At 36.6% G+C, this 23,288-nt stretch overlaps 1 long non-coding RNA gene across 1 annotated transcript; it reads right to left on the bottom strand.

Moving 5' to 3' along the window:
• Positions 1 to 11,449: 11,449 nt before the first annotated feature.
• LOC112540121 (uncharacterized) lies at positions 11,450 to 22,201 on the bottom strand. Its single transcript, XR_003084194.1, has 3 exons — positions 22,142 to 22,201; positions 15,304 to 15,449; positions 11,450 to 11,648 (listed from the first exon to the last, which is right to left on the bottom strand). It is a non-coding gene; the product is annotated as an uncharacterized LOC112540121 (long non-coding RNA).
• Between the last annotated feature and the right edge of the window lie 1,087 nt (positions 22,202 to 23,288).

Raw genomic sequence — 23,288 nt, 5'->3', positions numbered from 1 at the left:
AAAATTCCGAATGCAGCACAGCTCTGCCTGCACGGTAACGGCATTATTGAATCAATAGGCAATTTTCTGTTATACAGTGCATTCTACAATTATTTTCATGCACATTTTATAACATATTAATTTTCCAGGTCATTGATATTCATTTTATCTTCATTTTTAACTATCTGATTTTAAATATTGCAAAATTGTGTTTTACTGCATGTAGAATTCAGCAGAACCTGACTATTTTACCCTAATTCTACTGTTTTAATTTATTTGACTATTAGCTTTTCTTGTTTTCTTGCTTTATTATCTGTTTTAATGAATGTTGGTCATTATACTAATACGCTAAGGCATATACTAATGAAACAGAAAGGGGGAAAAAGCATTGAAATGTTTATATTGCCTTTCAATAATTGTATTTCAAAAGAGCCTATTTTTATTTTTATATAATTTGAGTGTTATTAATTTTCTTAAAATGGACAAATCTTTGGTTTTAAAAGTCAGAATATATATATCCTTGGGCGAGTACAACCAGAATTTGTAGAAGAATTTATTAATTTATGCTAATCCACAATCCCTGAACACAAATTAAGATTGTGACCCTTTATACAAATCACACTCATTGTCTACCAGGAGATGGCAGAGGTCTTGCAATGAGCTTGGGAAATGCATTTCTGATAAAACGGAAAGAACACACATTCCTGGCAAACAAAAGATCAATTAATTTTCTCTCCTTTGAATTCATTTTTTTCCAAGAAGAATTCTCTACTCATAGGTAGAGAATAGGTTTTCTCCTAATTTACCCAAGCTTTCTTTTCTTTTATGAGAGAGAGAGAAACTACATGCATATGTCCAGCAAACAGTTACTGGAACCTCTGGATAGCTGCCTGGTGTGGTGAGCCACTGAACCATAGATCACAGCTTATCAGTGAAATAAACATACTCTCAAACCACTGGATTCTCTTGGATAGGAAATAATATAAGTGTGTTTCCAGCTTTAGCCAAGCCTTACTTGATCAACAAGGTCTTCCTGAACTCCAATATATTTTTGTGTCCTAGGATGTGCTACAGTTCAGTTGCTTATCAGCCATGATTTCTAGCTTGTTGTCAACTTTACTTCCTACTTTATATTTCAGACCTCTATCCTTTTGCTTGGTTGTTGGCATTAATGTAGCTAGGGCTAGTCTTCACAGCCAAAGTCCAGGTGGAATCCAGATGACCTTCTAAGGAATAGCAGATAAGCAAGGCAAAGATAAACATAATGAATAGACAAGTATCTGGGCTGGCATGAGCAAGAGACAAGCAATATCCCTTGAACACTGGGGGGTACCTCACCAAAGTCATTAGGAGGGAGTTAAACTATAACAAAGATGGGAGGGTGGCAAAAACCTAGAACTGAATATCCCATCAATGACTGGGCCAACAACACAAAGGAAAAAACACATGGATAGAGAGAAGGAGCTTAGAGATTGGCAGGAAACTACAATAACAAAACCTACAGGAAATACCACTTAATATCTTAGATGCTTCTATAGCAGTGCAGTGTATGGGAAACAAATAGGAAGAACTTCAAATCCTAATACAGGAGGACAAATATGATGTCATAGGCAACCCTATGACTTGGTATGACAACATGCATGATTGAGCACAGCCCGCGAAGGATACCACTTATTTAAAAGGAACAAAAGGACTCAACAAAGGAGGAGGGGACATTGCACTGTGCATAAAGAAAACACACCCACACAGAAATTCACAAACTGGAATGTGAAAATTTTATGGAAAGTATTTGAGTAAGAATAAAAGGAGATAGAAACAAAAGTGATATTGTTATGGCAATTTATTATAGACTATCTGGACAGGCAGAAGATATGAACGAAGCCTTTCTGTGTTAGATGACTAGACTTTCAAATAGGCATGTAATAGTAATAATAGATTTAGATCATCCTGACATAAGCTGGAAATCTAAATTTGCCCAAGAATGGGAAGTCCAACAAATTCCTCTCCTGTCTTGCTGAAATTTATCTAAAAGTGGAAGAAGGAACAAGAGGATCTGCTATTCTGAATCTCATCCTTATAAATATGGAAAAAATGATAGAAAAAAGGAAGCTAACTGTACCTTGGGAGAAAGAGACCTTGTTATCCTAGATATCCATGATAAGAGGAGTACAGAATAGTCAGAACTGAATAGTAGATTTCATAAGAGTGGATTTTGACAAGCTCAATTGGGAGACAGATCAGACCCAATGTATTGAAATCCTGAAGGATAAAAGTGTCTAGGAAGTATGAGAAAGGTGCAACTGCAAAAATTTTTACTGAAAAGGAAAATGAGAATTATCTCCACAGACCAGTGTGGATACCTAAACATAAAAAATAAAAAAGGGCATGTATATGAAATGGAAGGAAGAATCTGTAAGCAAAAGAAGAAGAAATTTGCCAGAAACTGTAGGGACTATGTCAGAAAGCAAAGCCCTGAATGAACTGAGACTTGCAAGAAACAGCCAGAAGAACAAAAAAGACTTTTTGAGAACACCAAAAACAAAAGGAAAGACAAAGAGACTGTAGGTCTGCTGGGAGAAAAAGGATGAATTGATGACATGCATTCTAGCGTAGTGGCAAGAAGGCAGAATGTCTCAACCAATATTTTATTTATTTATTATTTATTTGATTTTATGCTGCCCTACTTCAAACAATTCTGGATGGCTCACAATACACCAAACAATATACAAACAATATAATAGAAACAAAAGACAACAAAACCAAATTAAGAAAATGAGTCCAGATCTCAGGAATAAGTTTTCCCAATCTATTTAGCCTTTGTTAGGTCCTACTTACAATGCTGTGTCCAGTTCTGGACACCATCGTCCAAAATGGATATCAGCACACTGGAGTGAGTTCAAACAAGGGCTATTAAGATGGTAAGTAGAGCAGAAAGCAAATTCAGTGAGAAACAGAAGGGTAAAATGGAAGAAGTATAAATGGAGAAGGAGTTGTACTGTATGTTAAAAGTATCAGCTCATGTTCCAAAATCCAACTCAAGGAACTTGGCAATGCTGTAGAGAGCATCTGGGCTAAAATAAATAGATGAAACATAAAAGCAATACTGTTGTTGGTGTCTACTACTGCCTGCCTAGCTAAGAAGATATGGATAATATATGCCAAGAGCAAACTCCGGAGCTTTCAAAGAGGCATGAAATAGAATTGGGGAACTTTAATTACCCTGACATCTGTTGGGAGACAGGTTCTGCCAAGCATAGTCTTTCCAGGAAATTCCTAACTTGTTTTGCTGACAACTTTCTCTTTCAGAGACTTGATGAAGGCACAAGAGGATCAACTATCCTTGACTTGATGCAAATCAATAGGGAAGATTTTGTTGAGGAAGTAGAAATAGCAGACGCATTGGGAGAAAGAGATCATATAATGCTGGAATTCTTGACTTTAAGGAAATTGAAGCAGAGTGTAGTCAAATGCATATCTTGATCTTCAAAATCAGACTGTAATAAATTGTGAACTATGATTAGTAGAATTTCACAGCAGGAGAAGCTAATGGGAAAAGGAGATCAATATGACTGTGAGTTCCTTAAAAAGGGCATATTATAAACCAAATGGAAACAATTCCAATTAAGAAGAAAAATTGAGGCACGAGAAGCCAAAGTGGCTATAGAAAAAAGATCATGAAGATCTGAAAACATGACATGAAATGTATAGGAGGTACAAAATGAGGCGAAGGAAAAGTACTAGAACGTGCAGCCTTTCAGATTTAAAAAAAGAAAGGGTGCTTTAAAGTAAATGAGGGGCATTCATATAGAATGAAACTCTTTAAGCCAATGTGTCTTTTTGCAGGTTCTCATATCACCAGTTCTGTGATACCTGAAAAAGACTCACCTGCTTAAATAGCTGCAGACATGACCTACCTGAATGCCCCCATATGTTCCAGTGTACCTTTTTGCTTTCAGATCCAAAGCATTGCAGAGACCTAAAAATACATACAGGTAGCTCAGAAGTGTAGTATAGCATCAGAAAAATGAGATCAGAATTAGCTGAATTTAGCAAAAAAAAAAGAATGCTAAGAATACCCCACCCCTCAGTTTCTTTAGTTATATTCAAGGAAAAGAATCAATAAACGAGCTGCTCAGTAAAGAAGGCAAAATGCTAACATGTCAAAAGAAAAGGCAGAGCTAATCAACTCCTATTTTGGTTCAGTCTTCTCAACAGAGAAGGTTCTATGAGGAAATTGTGAAAGCAGGATGAAGGGACAGAATTGAAAACTGATACTGAGAGGAGCATAGTCAGGGAATGCCTATTTTCTTTTAATGAATTTAAATCTCCAAGGGAACATGAATTGCTTTCTAGGATACTGAAGGAAATTGCTAATAATTGGACTATATGCTTATGTATTGCATCTGAGAAATCCAGGAGAACTAGTGAAGTAACGGACTGGACAAGGACAGTATTAAAAAAAGTGGAAACTATAGACCAATCAGTCTGGCATCAATATCTGAGAAGATCTTAGAGCATATCATAAAATAATATATCTGTAAGCATTTTGTAAATAATGTGATAATTGCCAGGCATCACCATGGTTTGTCAAGAGTAAATCTTCCAGACTGGGTTTATTTCACTTTTTTTTTTTTTCCTGAGATCACCAGTCTCCTTGGTAGATTACAGGAATGCTGAAGAAGTAATATATCTTGATTTCAGCAATGCTTTTAATGGCGTACTCCATGACATTCTAATCAAGACATTAGTTAAGCGTGGGCTGGGTGGCATCCAATTAAGTGGATTAAAGTTTACCTGGTAATTGTACCACTCATCAACTGGAGAGAGATATCAAGTTCAAAGCTGCAAGATTCAGCCCTGAGTTCTGTATTCTTCAACCTTGTTATTAATGATTTGAATGAAGAGATAGAGGAAAACCATAACAGATATCAGATTATACACAATTGGGTTTGATGAGCAATACTGTAGAAGACAAAAGAGAGATTAGAAGAACTAGAAATATTTAGTCTTGAAAAGAGTAGACTGACGATGGATATAATAGTGTGCTTCAAATGCCTGAAAGGATGCCACACAGAAGATTGTCATGACCTGTTCCCTATTGTTCCAGATTATAAAACACAGAATAAGGAATTTAAATTAGAAGAAGGCAGATTTTAACTGGACATTAGGGAGAAAAAAAATTCCTAAGAGTAAGAAGATTTTGACAGTGGAGTTAATTATCAAGAGAAATTATGTGCATCTTCTGTCTGTCAAAGATATTTTACTTTGGATTCCTGCTCTAAGCAGGAACTTGAACTCAATGGTCTGTTTAGCATTTTTCAGCTCTAGGATTCTATATGTTACTTTTCTCAGCCTTGTTTTATTACTATTTATTCACCTTCTTCTGCCGTTGTTTCTGTCTGGAATTATTTATAGGACAAGGCGGCTCTAACCAACCAACAATTATGCAGTAATTAAGGTAATATCATACCATATATTTAAACTGGTTATACAACTATGTCAGCAAGGTTACAATTTTCAGATCCATACTCATTACATCACACAGTCTATCTAGCATTTGCTGCAAATCATTTGGTTTCTTAGTCAACAACCACAAGAAGAGAATTCATAATTATCGGTTTCTCATTCATTTTATTTGTTAATTTATGCTGTTTTCCATATATTCCTCTTGCCAAGCACTCCTCTTACATTCCAAGTTGCAGTCTTCTACACATAAGGGTTATCAACAGATGGGCTCATGAGTATTGACCTCCACTGTTTTGATTACCATATTTTTCCATCAATAAGACGCCCCCATGTACAAGATGACCCCACTTTTCCAACTCAAAATTAAGAAATCAATATTTTAAAGATAGTGCAGAACACATTTTTATTTAGTAATTAGGTAACATTTACCTGATACACTCGGTGGGAGGAGGTCCAAACTGTCTCTCTGCAGCTCTATTTCCATGCTCTTTTGCATAACTGATTACATTCAATCACAAGTGAAACTGCCGATAGCTTGTCTCTGCAAACAGACTTCCTCCAATTGGTTTGTTCAGCATCAGCTGACATCAGTTACATAAGGCTCATGATTGGAGGAAGTCTGTTTGCAGAGACAGTATGGGCAGTTTCACTCGTGATTGGAGGCTCGTGATTGGAGGAAGCCTGTTTGCAGAGTCAAGCTATTTCACTCGTGGTTGGAGGCTAGCAATAGGAGGAAGCCTGTCTGCAGAGACAAAGTATGGGCAGTTTTGCAACCGCATGGTTCTCTCCTCAGCTTACTTCCTTGCATAAGACGCCCTTCAATTTTTAGCGTAAGGATTTTAGAAAAAAGTATCGTCTTATAGTCGGAAAAATACGGTAGTTGGAGTTTTCACATTTTACATTTTCATATTTTAGAAAGTTAGGGAAGACAAGCTGATCAGATTTACTTGTACCCATGCCATTTGCAACTTTAGCCTCTAATGTAAAGATACAATAAGAATCCGTTTTGGCACATTTGGACAGAATGCCTCAAATTCAACAAAAGCCCATTTTACTCCAAGCATTCTATGGATGATTACTATTTAAAGACTTAAAGGTTCTATAAATGTTAATGTACAGCCTATCTTATAAGCCAACATATTGTCACATTTCTAATGCTTTCTTATCAGGCTTTGGCATAAATGCAGAATTAAATTTAAAGCATCTTTTTTATAATCTGTTATTGAGAAAAGGTCCCTGAAGTGATTTTACTTTTCCTGTTCACCCACTGTGAACTTTTCTTGTATCTCTTTGGAGATTGGTGTTATATATTATTTCATGGCATAGTGCAGTCAAAGTTTTAAAGTTTGAATATTATATGACTTGGCAAGTTATACCTGGTAGAGTATGCATACAATTTAACTGCTTGTCCTACTCCATGTGCTTCATTCGCCTAGTAAAAGCAATAGGACTGCATTCTGGATCATGTCCTATAAATTTAATGAGATACTAAGGAGTTTTTAAACTAAACTCGGGCTAATTATAAATGTTACTTCAAGTATAGATATTGCCTTTTATAATTTTACCAATCAATTAAATATGGAGAAAAAATTAATGACACTACAACGTTTATATTGAGTAGTTTTTGTATCTTCTATACATATAGGAGAACCAGAAATATCTATGCAACTTAAAATACATATTTTTCAAAATTTTAGAGTAGTGTTTACCACTCAAAATATTTGCATGAAAATGCATATATTAGGGGAAATAATACATAGGCTGCATTTTATTACAGGACACAATGCTTGGAATGCTCACAGTAGGAATCACGCATATACAATATACAGAGAAAGAGGCCTACTTTGTGTCTGAACATTTGCGTAACTATCTAACAAAATCTTGCAAAAATGGAAATGACAGACTTATCCATCCTTCATACTGACTCTGGTTTCATAGAAGACCATGTAAAGCTACCGCCCTCAGTATTTGAAATAGGACAAGGTCTTTTGGCAAAGAAACCTTGTTTCTGAATTTTGTTCAGCCTGCTTTGGGAAGCCCACAGGAACTCTTAAGGTTATACCAATCTGCCTGTCTTAACTCCAGAAGTGGCAAAAAAACAGGTCAAGAAATCATTTCATTATATTCCTGAAATGGAAAATTACAGTGAAACAGCATCCTTCCCCAAGGGCTAACTTCACTTAGAGGTTAGAAGAATAGTTCTACGTTATTCCACTTATGGGTTTTGTAGCAGTCACTCCTAAGCAATTGTTGTGAGCAAACAGTGACTAAGATTAAAAGAATCCTCACTTAAAATGCAAGTTTACTATTTTTCTGTGGATGCTTAACAGATACGAAATCTGAGGGGAGGAGGGGCAAACTCATAACTATTCTGCTCACATGGAGGTATGAAATGGTAGCTGGCTATTCAATATGTTGGAGCCAAAAGCAGACATAATATAGTGAAATAATATTCAGGCTTTGAGTCAGCCTTTCAGTAAGTGAAGGGAAATTACTGTCCCTCAGTGAGTTTCTGTAATGAATTTGTCTGAAGGCCAGTCCTAGCTGGGCTTAAGGGCAGACATAGTTCAATTTGTTACTTGTGGAAATGACTGGATACTTTTGCTTAAGAAAATAAAGGCAGCTAAATTGAAGCTTAGATTTAAATGGTAGCCAGTAATTGTGCTCTGGTGTTCTTTCATAAAAGTTGGGCTGATTTTGTTTCTCTCTTTTTTTGGAAAGAGAAATCTTTATGCATTTCAGATGTAAGGAATTTTTCTGGAACAATATTGTCACTAATAATCAGCTACAAATGGATATGTTGGTGTGTAAAACAGGTAAAGTTCGGTTTGGGCCAAATCATTTTTTTTTCCTTCAGTGAAACTGTTCCTTGTTGATATTTTCTGGAGAAACTTCTTCATGTGTTCCATGGATTCTGGGGCACATAGTAGAAATAGACCTTTCAGACTTTTGGAGTTTTGAAAGTATCTTATGGTCATATCATAAAAATACTGCCAGATGTTCTTAACTAGCTTAGCTTACCTTTATTATTTTTTTCCTGGATAGGTGTGCATATTTCCAAACAGAACACTAGGCTTCAATCACCTTCCATTTTAATTTTTAATAAGGCATTTAGGAGCTATGTGTGTCCTAGAGACATTATTAGAAATAAAGATTATGTTTTGTTTCCCTTGTAAATCAATCAATTAATCAGGAGAAACATGGAGTCCTGAAGGTTTTAAAGGAAGTCTATGCAGATATATTGGCACCACGAGTATTACATTAACCGCCTAGGTAGAGGATATAGCCTGAACTGGCTTATACTCTGGGACAGGGATGTCCAAATTTTTGAGCCTTGTAGGCACATTAGGGTTTGAGAGCATGCTGTGGAAATTCCCACAAAGTGCTTGCTAAAAGTCTGGTCATTCACAAAATGGCTGGTATACAGAAGTCAGTTACAATTTGCTACATGCCACCCTTCTAGCTTTTTTGCCACAGGATGCTCTCTATAGCCATGCTTACCTCCATTCCAGATAGATGGGCACACTTCGAAACAAAACTCTGGATCCCAGGTACCCATCATGTCTGTTTCTAAAGAAGCTTAAGGGGCCTATGTGCTATCTTAGAAATAAAGAATGCTATAAGCCCAGGAGGAGAGGCAAGAGGCCTAGCAGGCACATTATTATTCTATGCACTACATTGGGGACCCCAAACATACTTTTAGCACAGCTTCAAATGAATTGAGAAAGTATACTTCTGTGGAGAGAAAATATAGATGAAAGAGAAGCCAAACCACCTTTCCAGAAATGGAAGGCCACAGCAAAAAGATATCATAACACTGGAAAGAGATGGAATGCAAAGGAACACAGCAGCCTTCTCTTGTGAGAAGAGAAGGAAAGAGATATAAAAAGTCTATTTCCCAATGTCCAAGTCCTCGTCACTAAAATCTCATGCTTCTTATGTTCAGGGGGAATATGTAAAAGAGTGCTTTATTCACAGGCATAAAAATGTGAGTAAAAGTCTCAAGTGCAATCAGAAATCTTGTTGCTCCGCTTTGGTGCAATATTTCATACTCTTTTGTGAAAGAAAGCAGAACTATTCAAAACAGAATATCTGTCATGAGGGTAGAGTCAGTACCTCTTTAGCCTAATATAGTTGTGTTGATGGGCCAGAATATGAATGGACTTTTCTTTTTTCAGTATTAAGACTGGTTGTTGAAAACCTTTGTTCTATAGAGTTCCTCAAACCAGTGCGGCATAGTGATTAAGGTGTTGGATTAGAACCTGGGACACCAGGTCCAATGTTAGCCATGAATGAGCTTTCTCAAAGTCACAGTGAGCTTTCTTTCAGCCCAACAAAGGCTGTCAGCTGTATGTAACACTGTATGTGTACCTCTTGTGTGGAACACTATACAGTACATACCACCATTGTCCTAGCAGTTGGAATCTTTCAGTGAAGAATTACTTTCAGATCAATTAAATGGTGGAGAAGGGAGGGGCAGGAGCAATGTTGTGAGGAGAACACCAAAAGCAAAAGATGGAGGAATTTACAGAGTTTTCATACATCCTAAAAGAAAAGCAAACTCTATGAAAAAAACAATCAGCCTATTCCAAGAAGGAAAACAATGTTACTATGCAATTTAAACTGTATAATGTACCCTAGATGGCAATTGGGCAGCTATCTAACAACTCTAATTTCTCCTGCTCAACAAAGAGCTTTTTTCAGAGCTAAGCATGAGGTGTTCCCTTCTTCTGTGCTTAATGGGAGATTTACTAATATCCTCATGTGTCAGAGTATTTGTCCCTGCCATACAGGAGGCATTGAAACTCACACACATGTGCTGCTCTGCTATCCGTATTAACAGGACAGTCACCAAACTTTCATTTCCCCCCTACTACCATACTACATAGACCAAAACGAAAGCCTCCTTGTGGATTTTTTCTTACCTGACAGGAAACCATTCATTACATAAAATGCATAAATTTTGCATGAAGGCAATCAAAATTCACAGATAATAGCGGGCTTGGATATGTGCAAACACACTGAAAAATCTCTTTTATCTGCTATCACTATATTTGCCATCAACAGTGTACTGAATCAAATTCTTTTCCTCCATTAAAACTGCTCTAATCAATTTTATTAGCCCTATAACAGAGTAATAATTTGTTCCCTCTTTGTTGACAGGCTTAATATATTAGTTTTATCTCTGAGTTGTAACCTGAAGAATAATATTTTACAACTGTATTACAGTATATCTGAATGTTGTTCAATAGCTGACATGGATCTGGAATTCTCCCCTTTGTATTTGTTCTTTGCCCTGTTCTTGTTTTTGTCTGGTTATTGTGTTAGCTGGTCATTGACCGAAATAAAAGAACTTATTTATTTACCACTATGCAATTCTGTTTTAAATGGCAAGAACCTTTTGGGAATATTTCCATGCTAGTTGCTATGATTAGCTTATCAATATTTATGAAACAGTATGATTGTGTCAGCTTGATTATATAAGGTTTCTCATAGTGTGATGGCAGCTTAGTTGACCTCTACTTGCACTTCAGCTAACAGGTTTGTTTTCTTAGGTTAAAGAGCTTATCTCATAACCCGCAAAGAAAGTACTGAGGAAGTAATTATCACCTTCAGGATTCCACTTCACCTGTAAAAGCCAAACACGACTCCAAAGCCTCATCGAAAGCCACAGTGAAAGATTAAGAGATTGCAGGTGAGAGACTGATGAATGGAGCCAAATCGTAGGATTAGTAAAGGATCTGTTGCTGTTAACAAACTAACATTGCCAAAATAATGATGCATTCCTTTCAAATGGAGGTAATCTGGTGGGAAATGTGAACAAGCTAGTGGGAAGATAGGTAAAAATGTAAGAAAATTCCTTCTGTCATTCCAGAAGGAATGGTTCCTTTTTAACTGGCTTCTCTGCCTCTTCTCTGGCTTCTTGGGGATTTCTGAATCAGATGTTCACATTTGTTTCTCCATTGTATACACATCCGAAGTATGAGTGAATGCATACTCTCTGCACATATTCTTTATTAATTTTGGTATCTATCATGAGCATAGATAGGTAGGCATAACATTGGGATTCAGTACAGAAAATATAGGCCCCATCCCAGAGTCTTGAAAATGTTAAAATACTTGTTGATGTGCAGTCTCAATCCAAGCAATTAGTCATTGGAGGGTTGCTTCAAGGCAGTAAGGAAAACTCAATGAACACTTTGCTGTAAGGAAATATGAGATTGAAGTGACATCTGAAACACAGAGACACCAATCAAGGAGAGGAAAAGAGGGTTGCTAGTGCATCCATGATGGATTTTCATTTGCACTGTGTAAGCATCAACTGTTCTATGGAATAAAATCAGTTAAATTATTCTTCCATTCATTCAAATCCCTGTGTGGAGCTCCTGGGATTGCCAAAGATATATAAGGATGAAAAAAGGGAAATATTTCTTTACATTGTCCATAGTCAAACTGTGGAATTTAGTACCATTAGATGTGTTGACAGTCGTTTTAAAACCATCTAAATTAGAAGTTATCAATGGTTCAATGACTTATACAACTACCTAAGTCTAAACATATCTTAAATGCTACTTGCTAGAGTACAACAGTGGAAGATGGCTATTACTGTCATGTCCTCCTTGTGAGCCTGTTTTGGAAAAAAAAAAATTAAAAAGAAAAGGAAGGCAACTGTAGTTCAAACATCACTAGACAATACATTGACAATGAACTGCTGTAAATCAGGTAGAGATTAATTCTTCCAATGTTGTGTAGTAATCCTTCTGGCTACTCTCCAGTGCATGATGAGTTATTTCTTGATAAATTCTAAGTCCTGGGGATGGAACTAAGAAAAATATGGGCATCCTTGATGAATAGCAATTGTTCTAAAGTTATCTTGACTAAGTCTGGTCACACTCTGAAAATGACTGGGAAGAGATGCTTCAAAATCTGTGAGTGCAGCACCTGCTTAGAGCAGCTACATTTTTTTTCAGGCTTGAAAAAAAGATACACCTGTGAGGTGCCACCCTCTTGTTCTCAAATGTTTTGAACCACAACTCTGGAATCATTTTCTAAATATGCATAGACATAATCTTGAACATCCCGTGAATTTCAGATCAAAATATTGCTATAACAGGAACCACCACATAATATTTCAAATCCTACATTTTATCTCCAATTGGAAGATGATCAAAATCAGAAATAATAATAAGCTGACTTTTTTTAAAGGGTAAAGCCCTTTCATCCCAATTTCTTTTTCTTCCAGTGAAGGATTGTTCTTCAAAAAGCGAATGCATTTAACTATATTCTAAGACAATTGAGCTTGGGGAAAGAAAAGGGCCCTGAATAAAAATTGCTAGGAAAGTCTCCCCACTTATTAATTAATTCAGCAGTAGCTATTTATTCTATATTGGAAGATTTATCCCTCGGCCAATCTTTAGAGTTCTCAGTCCTAGGTGAAAGAGTATTGCTATGCTAAAGATCTCTCTGCTGAGTGACTACAATGATGTCCCACTGTGGATATTTCAGTTTTAAAAGTGAGATGAGACCTGATAGTGATACCACATTAAACACATCACCTATTGATTCTCTCTAACCTTGTGAAAGAGCTGCCTTGCATTAAGTACCTTTTATTTCACTGCTACTGATGGGACCACAGATGTTAACTGCTGGCTAAATATCCTCAGAGGTCAGCAGACAGGGCACTTGAGAGGTCACAAAGTCATCATTTCCTGGCTAAAAAAACTTCAAACAATCACAGTATTTATTTCTCTGCCCTCTACTACAGTTTGAGGACAATGTTGTAAGCTGCTGCCTAAAGTTCATTTATCAGTGCAGGCTATAATAGTTGAATTACCTTTTTCCCCACACTTTTCCTAAATACATTAAAATAATTTATGTGAGTTGCTTCCTCTAGACAAACAGCTTTATAATGAACCAATCAAAATATACTATATATGCAGTTGTTCATGACTGGAAATATCTTGCTCTAGTGTATGCATTTTCCCCATGGGATTGCTTTTTTAAAAAAATGGGAAACCTACATTGAATCTTTGGACAAATATATTTTTAGATGAACCAACATAATCCATGCTTCCTAGACTAATATGTAAAGTGGTATTGTTGTTATTGTTCTTTCACTTTTCCATATTTTGTGAAGGACCTATTAAATTCTGTGCAAACATTTGAAGAAACTGTGCACAAAAAAGTATATAGTAGTTAAGTAAAAGTATTTACATGAGGCTAATATAGTAAACTAAATAGATGTATATTAAAAAATTTTCCTGGAAAAATGCATATATCAAAAAGATACATTGGCATACCAATGTTCATATGTTAAAAAACATGCCAAAAAGACGTACAGGTACTCCCCAGTTTAAAAACAAGTTCCATTCCCAAGGTCTGTCCTTAAGTCGAATTTGCACATAGGCTGGAACAGTATTATTGTATAATACTGTAGAAGTAGTATTGTGCAATGAACGTGAACCATTGTATATTTAACCTGAATCATTGTGTATTTAACTCAAATTTTGCTACAATAGGCTCCATTCTTAATTATGGGTCATCTATAACCTGGGCCTTCTTGATCCAGGGACTACCTGTAAATTTTTTGCGAGGACTTTAAACAGAAATATACAAAAGTGGAAATATTGATGTGGAAATATGAGAAAACCTCTTTACACCTGAAAAGTTGTTATGTTATGAAAAGCAAAATATGCAAGATTTGTCCATTTCATTTAGGAGCTAAATGAATTATGAATAAGAGGTTTTAGATTTTCAAGATTTCTGGCAAGACCCAGTGTGTGAACTATGAATAACCAAACCAAAATCCAAGAGTGAATTGTGAGGCTGTACAGAACTAAAAAGTGCACGCAGCTATATGTACACTCTGAATGGCTCAACTGAGCAGCTCAGAATGCTGGAATTAGTTCTTATTAGATAGTTTAAACTTTGGCAATTCTTTTACTGTGCATTTCAAAAAATCAACCAGTCTATAGTAATTTTACACATCAAAAATTGATGCATGACAATAAATTATTTGAATTTATCTTTTCTGTTTACATTTGCAATACTTCTAAAACAGATGAATGTATTTATTTTGCTCTGTGCTGTCTTGGCCCAAAGAGGTTTTCTTATATCCAAGTGCAATACAATTTCACCTTTCACTGAATTCTGTTTCCTACTGATAAAAATGAGCAACATCTACTCATTTTATAGGTCATCTCTAATCATTTTAATTTACTGTATGTCAAAAAGTATGGCACTTTGTTTACTGATTTTTTTTCACATACTTTTAATGACTACTTTTTACTAGACATTCTGTCTAGACATTCTGTTTGAGTGTGAAAATACACAAATAAGTAGGTGGTTCTTGGAGACAAGGAGAGGGAAACTGCCACAACAGAAATGTTACATTGGACCAAGAAAAGGCTGTCCTATATAACAGGGTTCCTCAACCTTGGCAACTTTAAGATGGGTGGACTTCTGGGAGTTGAAGTCCACCCGTCTTAAAGTTGCCAAGGTTGAGGAACCCTGCTATATAACATATATATAACAAAGAGAAGTAGGATACAACCAGTGAAAAGGTTTGCTTAAATACTACATTCTTCATCACTAGGTTTTCAGGGTTTGGCAGGGGACCTTGGCTAAGAAATTAATATATCAAAGCAAACAGATATGATGGCTACCAAAATAAGATTTTGTGTGGCTGCTGAATGGAATGGTTTTCATTAATGGTTTTGGTTAATTAAGACAACCTTACGTATTACCTAACCGTGACAGCAGATAGTATCCTTTACACTCCAGATCTGAAGCCTCATTGATGCCTGAGGTCACCATAGACTCCCATGGATTAATTAAGAATAGAAAGCTTTAACTCACCTGAAGTTTCATTTTGTTCTTGAGCCTCCAGCGTCTTCCTGAAGAGTTTCAAAGCAGCAGTCTTTTGATCTGGAACCTAGACCTTCAGACATTTTTGATCAATTTCAGCTCTTGTTTTGTTCGTTACTTGCGCTGGCCTGTTGGGACTGTAGAGGATCAGCCTCTTAATATAAAAGAGCCAGTTTCTCAGAGGAATTTCCCATTCATGGGGGCGTGTGCCTATGCAGTCCTTACTCTGTTTCAAAGCCTTTCTCTGGATACTGCTCTCTGAAGCTTGTACCACTGCTTCACCTCCCCCTTTGTGTTAGTTTTACACACTGCTAGGGTATAATTCCCAAAGTTTTACTCAAAGACAGTAGAATGCATAATTTAGAAAACGAATGTTTATGTGAAACAAACAAACAAACAAACAAACAAAAAGATGAATTGACAAGTATTTCAGGAAAACCAGTATTTGATAATCAGAAAATTATGTGGTGAAAGTTTGTATCATTCTTTCTTGAAATCACATCTTGAAAAATGGCAGCTGTGGCAATTAAAATAAATTCTTAAACTTAACCTAAAAAGAAGGAAATTCTTTTGAATGAAACAGAAGCCCTCAAGTGAGGCAGAGGGAAAGGGAGGGGAAGCAAGACGGAAACTTGCAGCATTAAAACACCACTTTCTGTGGAAACAATTAGTGATGTAAGTGTATTCTTGAAAATGAAGTACTTTAGAATGAGATTACTTACAAGCATCATCTCTGCTAAAATACCCATAAAGAGTCCCACAATTCTGAGAAGTCCTCTTCAGAGACAACACTTATTGGAATTCATAGACAATATTTCATGCTGTACTCTAGCTAATGTTTGCGTCATGCATAGTCTTCAAATGACCAAAATCCTAGGTTTTTGACATAGGAAAACATGGTGTAGCGTATAAAGTATTGAAAACACAAATAGATATTTATATATGCCTACCAAGGGGTATCTTAAGGGGCTTCGAAAAGTCAGATATGACAAGTTTTCTTGGCCACATGCAGCAAAGATTCAGGTGCTAATTTATCTAAAGTATAAATGTTTTGTTCTTATATGTTATACGCAAGTCTGCATTTCATTCCATCCAACTCCCTGTTGCTACAAGTTGTTTAAGCAAGTATCCATTTTACATAAAGAATTAAACAAGTATGAATTAAAAATGAATTAAACTACTATCATTCCTATCCATATCAAGTCCTATCATGCCTTTCTGTCACAGTTCCACAATACATTTGGCTCATTCACCAGAAGATCTTTGGCTATTGCTCAGGCTACGAGTAATAAAGATAAGATCTCCCCATTCTAGGCCTTTGATTTGTTTGGTCCTGCATCCTTACATCCTTCTTGCATTCTGATTAAATATGCCCTCCTCTCATAGTCGTGCAGGCAATTGTGTAGAATTAGTATTGTACTGCCCTTGAAAATGGAGTGGGAGTGGCAAGCATAAGTAATATATCCACATACAAACAAATGGAGGCTGGAGTTTGAACTTGTAAATTCTTGCCTTTCAATTTCTGGCCCTTTTTTGTAGAACTTTGGCATTCACCATCCTGCTCTTGAGGTAGGAATGTTTATCAGTCGTTTTTGCAGGCTACAAAAAAGACACACCATTTCTCTGCCTTTCACTGTATATTACACCTGAGGATGAAGAAAAGTTTAAATGATATAGGTTGCTATAAGTTAATTTAAGGTGAGAGGGAATTTGCTAAACTTGCTGTTCATGGTTTGGGGACCTTAGGAGTAGTGAAGAGACTCCCTCTAAAGTTTGACCATACCTGAAGTTGTGGAGCTTCAACACAGTAAGTATGAAGACTTCCTTCGAACATGTAAAATTCACTGTTTTGGATGGAGTGGACTCAGGCTCCTCCTTTAAATGTATAAGTGAGAAGGCATTTGCCCATTGATTCCTGCCTTAGCTAGACCCCATGGTATACAATTTGAGTGTCAGGTGTACCTTTATGCTGTCTTTTCTTTCCACTCACTTAAGTTACTGTAGATTTATTAATTGAACTGACCCTACAGGAATCTCTTTTCACTTATTCTGCATTTACTAAGGATTTGTAAGTGAAACCTATGTTACAAAAGTGAAACCTATGCTACAAAAGATGACCTGTCTGGGTCTTCTACATCCATTGTGGAATTGCCGCCCCTGACATCTAGGAATCACTTTCAATTTATCCCACATTTACAGTAGATTTGTCAGTCAATCCATTATTCTGGGAATACCCCTTGGGGTTTTCCCACGTTTAACTACTGAGGTCCATCAGTCAGCTACACATTCCAAGGATTTCTCTGCTGAATGTCTTGCATTTATTGTATTTTTCACACAATCAGATTCCATTCTGATTTGTGGCCATGCCACAAACATTCAAATTACACCCCTTTCTATTCTTTGACTAAGAAGATATTGACTATATGCACAAGCTTTGAGAATCACAACAGATCTTATTCTCCTTGTTTCTTTACTTAGCTACTTAAAAGATTACAAAATTTAGCATCTAAGAATTGGTATGTGATTGAAGTAATCCAAAAGGTGAGGGGGGAGAGAAGGGGGGAGGGAAAGGGGACAGCAGGATAGGGGAAAGTATGTCAAGATTTTGTTGGAAGATTCAATCTGTAGGCTGATGTTAAGTTCTCACCATCCATCGCAAAGTCACTTAGTGCTTTCTCAATCTCTCAGAAGGCTTTTCTGCAGTACCCAGTTGCCACATCACTAGAATGGATCTGCAACCATTCCTGGAGGATAATAACTGATAACATTGCCCTCTACTGATACCCACTCAATGTCAAAACAATCTCAGGACACATTTTTATGCTCTACTTCTGAAGTACAGTTTCCCATGTTATGTCATCTCAGAAATGTCTGCCCATTTCTGCCCAGTTTATTATAGACTAATCCCTTGGCTACTTTGCAGAGACAGAAACTTCTTCAGTTGAGTTAGTGGTTACTGTAGCCACTAATACATCTTCAAGTACTTACTGTGAATGCTGTAATAGCACACTGGCTAAAGCTCTGCCTTTGTAAACAAAAGGTTGGTTTTTTTTTAAACCCAGCACATTTTTAAAAATTGCTATTTTTCTTTCCCTGAGCTTCTTACTTTCCTTGTGATTTTTTTCCCCTTAATTTGTCCAGTCACATGTGGTATAAGGATTTCACCTTCATCTTCTATGTAGCCCAAACACACACATAGACACAGACAGAGGTGTAAATGTCTAGGAAGTGCCACCCACAGGAAAGAGATTGGCAATTGCTTTCCTGGAAGAAAAAGCTGGGAAGGCATAGCAGCTGGAAAATTGTCCAGTGAAAAGAAGGGATAGCCTGCTGTTCAGAATCCCTTGCAAGCTGTTGCCAAAGTGCCTTAGAGCAGACAGGATCTTCTTAAGACAGACAGCATGAATACTGCCTCCTACAGGGTAGGACCAGTTTAATTGGTAAGTGTCGATATGCTCAGAAACTGGATCAGGTGACGATGTTTGCTGAGGAAGACCAGTTCTTCTTCCTCTTTGTTTTGTGTGTGTTTTATCTTCTTCTCTTTTGAGTCCAACACCACATTACAGCTTGTTTACTTCACTGCTTCTTCAACCTAGTTCTCCATATAAGAAATAATTGCTTGTTTTTTTTTTCAAAGTTTCTCTTCTTCACCTATGTGTTTCTACTAGTGAGAGTTTGTGATCAGCTACTCTCTTGATGTTTCCTCTTGCTGAGGTTAGCTAGCATCTTATTATATATCTAAAAAATCTATGAAAAGAAATGGCAGAATGGGTTGGGAGAGTGCTATATTCTAACAAAATAAACTTTTGCATAACAAAATTATATCCAAACAAACCAAAAATCAATGTTCCTGACTTGACTTCTTTCAATCCCACTACTCTTAATATTTAATGAAATTTTGACTTATTTGTCTCTTTCTTCTACATGTAGGTATGACAGAATTTTTGAAAATAAGTCTGGAACTGGAGCCAATACAACTCTGTTTTGTATATGTTGCCATGTTCCTGAAATGTACATATTGCTATTAATCATCATCATCTGGTTTCTCTTTAAATTAAAATTCAGTATTGGCATAATCATATGTATAACTCCATTGGCAATATACTTTTACAAATTGGCAAAATAACCTCTCCAAAGACTTGGAGAATAAAAATTATATGGAGATAATTTCCTTCCTTAACAGAAGTAAATTCTTTTTGACACTGTAAATAGGTAAATTTCAGAAGTCAGTGTCAATGTTTGTGGTAGTACAGTCAGTTTGGATGGTTTTAAAAGGGGACTGGACAGTACTTATATTCTTAGGACTGAATTTTATTTTGCTTAAACAACAATACAGTATATCAGATATCCATACATGTTACCCAAATGCAACACTGTACTGCATTATGTAACAACAGGACCTGAGACGGCTGCTTATGGAATGGTGTGAGTAGATAGCGTGCTCTAAAGTTCCTAACATTTTCTTTCAGCAACTCAATGTGGAGAAAAAACAATCATGGAAAACATGTCAGCATTCAGGTACCTATATCAGCATTACCAGTCTTCCCAGTTCTAGAGCTTCTATATACAGATTTATACTTTGCTTGAAATCTTGGGAAATCACTCAATCTCAGAAGATTTCAGCAATCAAGATCTTATGTGTGAATGCTGAAAGCCCCTCTCTTGAGATTTCCGAATTCTCCTACAAGATCCCATAAAAATGGCTAAATTCCAGAAAATTTCTCTTCTCTTCATTTGAGTTGCCTTATTTTTCAGGAACGATGGGATACCTGATATACATTGATAGCATGATACTGATCCCTGCTATAGATCAAAATATGTCACCTCTTGTCCTGAAGTAAGGTCTGCATGTACAAAACAACTCATGGATTTAGGATGTTATTTTGGGAGCCAAAATAAAGTTACATTTTATAATACTTGTTTTGTTAGATCATTTGCATGGGATCTACCTCATTTTTTTTTTAAATCGAACCTGTTACTAAGTAACATATCTGTTGCATGAATGTCAGAGGTGTGAAAGTGAAAAGGAGAAATGTAGAGTTTGCTTCTATATAGTCTGCCTATTTCAACTGCTATAGCACTTGGGAACAGATAAACAAATAAAAGCCACAAAATTTAGTCTGTCATTTCCTGATAGCTCACAATAGTTACCTTTGTGAACTTAGCTCAGGTTTAAATAAAACGTACGAACAATAAGGTCAAAAACCATACAGTACACATTCTGTGAAATAATTCCCACTCTTCCAAGGATTGTGTCAGTCAATGCAATTAATAACATCAATCAAAGGAAAATCACAGGTTATATTTGCTGGAAATACTTTACACGCAGCATAGGTCAACAAGTAGAGGGTGGGGGAGCTAAACAAATATTGAATGTCCATTAGCCATATAATTAACTGGAAACATTAGAAGATTTAAGAAAATATTAACAAATGTCAGTCTAAAAGATCTCAGCTGCCAAGATATGGAGCAGCTGTTTTCACGTGTTGCAAGACCACTTGATGATAGACCAGAGTAACAACATAAAAACCAATTCATGTAACTATGGCTGCCTGTGGAAAAAAATGCATATAAACTTTCTACTCGTAAGCTCATGAGTGAATAGGGGCTTCAAATATTCCTTTATGTACACCCATTGATTTTTGTGACATATTCCTAGGAATAAACAGTTAAGGGCCCTACAGCAAACTGAACTAGAGATCACTCTAACCAGAATTCTGAGCTGATCTCAGAGGGATTTAAAAATTTGACAGAGGGATGCATGTAATTAGGTCAAGAGGTGCAGGTTACCCAGTTCAGGTATATTGTGTAGCTTTTACTGTTTGTAGAAGAAAACATTGAATACCATATATCAAAGCTGCTACAACTTGTAGTTATGTGAAAATGAGTCTACGATGGAGCACACAGTTAAGACTGCATTCTGTTTCAATCTCAGAGTAATAATAAAATAAATAGCTATGTTCTGTTGGAACATTTAGTGTTGGCTGCATTTCATTAGAACAAAACTCAAAAAAGTTCAAGTGTTTCAGTCACAGGAAACAAGGGGGAACTTAGAACAAGCTTCCTCTTGCTCATTTCTTTTTCAGAGCCACAAGAATGGGATAGAAGCTCAAGCTGACTATCACCCATTGACCATGTTGTAGAAAATTAGCAAAAGAGATTGCTTTAAAACATTTTTTAAAATTCTCATTGAAAAAAGCCAGTTTGGTCTAGTGGTTAAGGCATCAGGTTAGAAAGCAGGAGACTGTAAGTTCTAGTCCCGCCTTGGGCATCAAAGCCGGCTGGGTGACTTTGGGCCAGTCCCTCTCTCTCAACCCAAATCACCTTACAGGGTTGTTGTGGGGAAAATAGGAGGAGGAAGGAGTATTAGGTATGTTCACCGCCTTGAGTTACTTATAAAAATAATAAAGGTGCGATTTTAAAAAAAATCTTTAAAAAAAGCAATTTGTTTCTTCCTGGGATGCCTTCCTTGAACTCACATAGCCTTCGTTTGCCCGGAGGTTATGCTAATTGAAAGGAATGTGTGGAGAGATTAGGTGGTAGTTGTTGCTGCTGTTGCTACTGCTACTTCTAGTATGCAAACCTAGGACCTAATCTATTACATACCCTTTTCAAACCAATTGCCTCTTTTTCCAGGATAGGAGTATCTTATGGCCGAAAATAATGTTCTAATCAGCCCTTTCACATAAATGGGTTTTTTTAAAAAGTGTTTGAGACTAAGCCTCTTAATCTGAACCTAACTTTGCAGACAGTGAGGAACATAGTCACTATTCCTCTACTCAGTATTGACTTTGCAAATTTAGCCTCAAGTTTTACAAATATTACTCACTTTCTTTTCCGTGAAATTTTCACAAAAAGAATTTCAGTTCCAGCCTGGTGAGATGAGAATATCAGAAGAAAGAAAGAAGGACAATACGTGTGGGAAATATACACACAGGTATCCACCCCCCACCCCCACTAGCTGACAGTATTTACACATCTTAAAACATTCTGAAATAATAATGAGTCATGCACACACCTTCGCTCAGCAAAACAAGTCTTCGGTTAACACTTGAACTGCTAAAGAGATAGACAAACACAGCAAGCAGGTCAAACCAATAAGAAGGTTCAAACATGCCTTTGCAGTAAAATTAGCATGAATTGCACCAATAGTCCACAGCAGCAGCATGAAAAGAGTCCACACATCAAATCAACTAGCATTTTTGCATGTATTTGGAAATATCCATGAACAAAAATATAAGGAAATACCATAGTCTAAGCAAGGCTACCAACCAGTTACTGCTTTTTCAAATGTACCCAGGTCAAAAGCTCCAAGAGAGCCATTATTCATTCTGCCAACTAAACTAAAGGAAGTTATTCTCACAGAGAACTTTTCGAGAACTCACCAGCCATCACTAGTTTTCACAGTAGCAGAATCATCAGCACTGAATCCCAAAATCCATAAGTTCCTTGCAACAGTTTCCCCTGTAGCTCTTTCTCCAGCTATGGTCAGAACCAAAATGGCTCCCACACTGTGCCATGTGCTTCTCAAATACTTGTTGCTTTGTTCTAAATCGCTACCCTTATAACAGCATACATAGCATCAGAGATATGACTGATCCCTCTGGCTGTACTGGTCCAGACAGGATTTAAAAAGAACAAAAACAAAAACAGCACTTAATTGCAAGAAGCAAGACAATATTCTGACATCTAAAAGAGCATTGAAAATGGACATTTTTTTTGTTATCAAAACAAAAACACCCAAAAACCTGTGTTTTATTTTGAACACAGAATACAGAATGGCTGAAATATTTAAAACATGTTATACATCCCTCAGTTTGTCCCAGTGCAATTCACATAATGGCCACAACACTTTCAGTTCAGCTTCATAGACTCACCTAAGGCTTGAGGGGCCTTTGGGAGAAGTAACTATCCATAAGCATCCTTTTACCTGTCTGATTGTTTGCTTGTTTTACAATATTTGTATTCCACCCCAA

The sequence above is a fragment of the Python bivittatus genome, unplaced genomic scaffold (genome assembly GCF_059951505.1).
Source record: "Python bivittatus isolate LINGU-HERP-01145 unplaced genomic scaffold, Pbiv_v1 ctg000350_np1212, whole genome shotgun sequence".
In the NCBI taxonomy this organism is placed as follows: Eukaryota; Metazoa; Chordata; class Lepidosauria; order Squamata; family Pythonidae; genus Python; species Python bivittatus.
The sequence above is the reverse complement of the archived record's forward strand: the minus strand, read 5'-3'. Positions and strand labels throughout refer to the sequence as shown.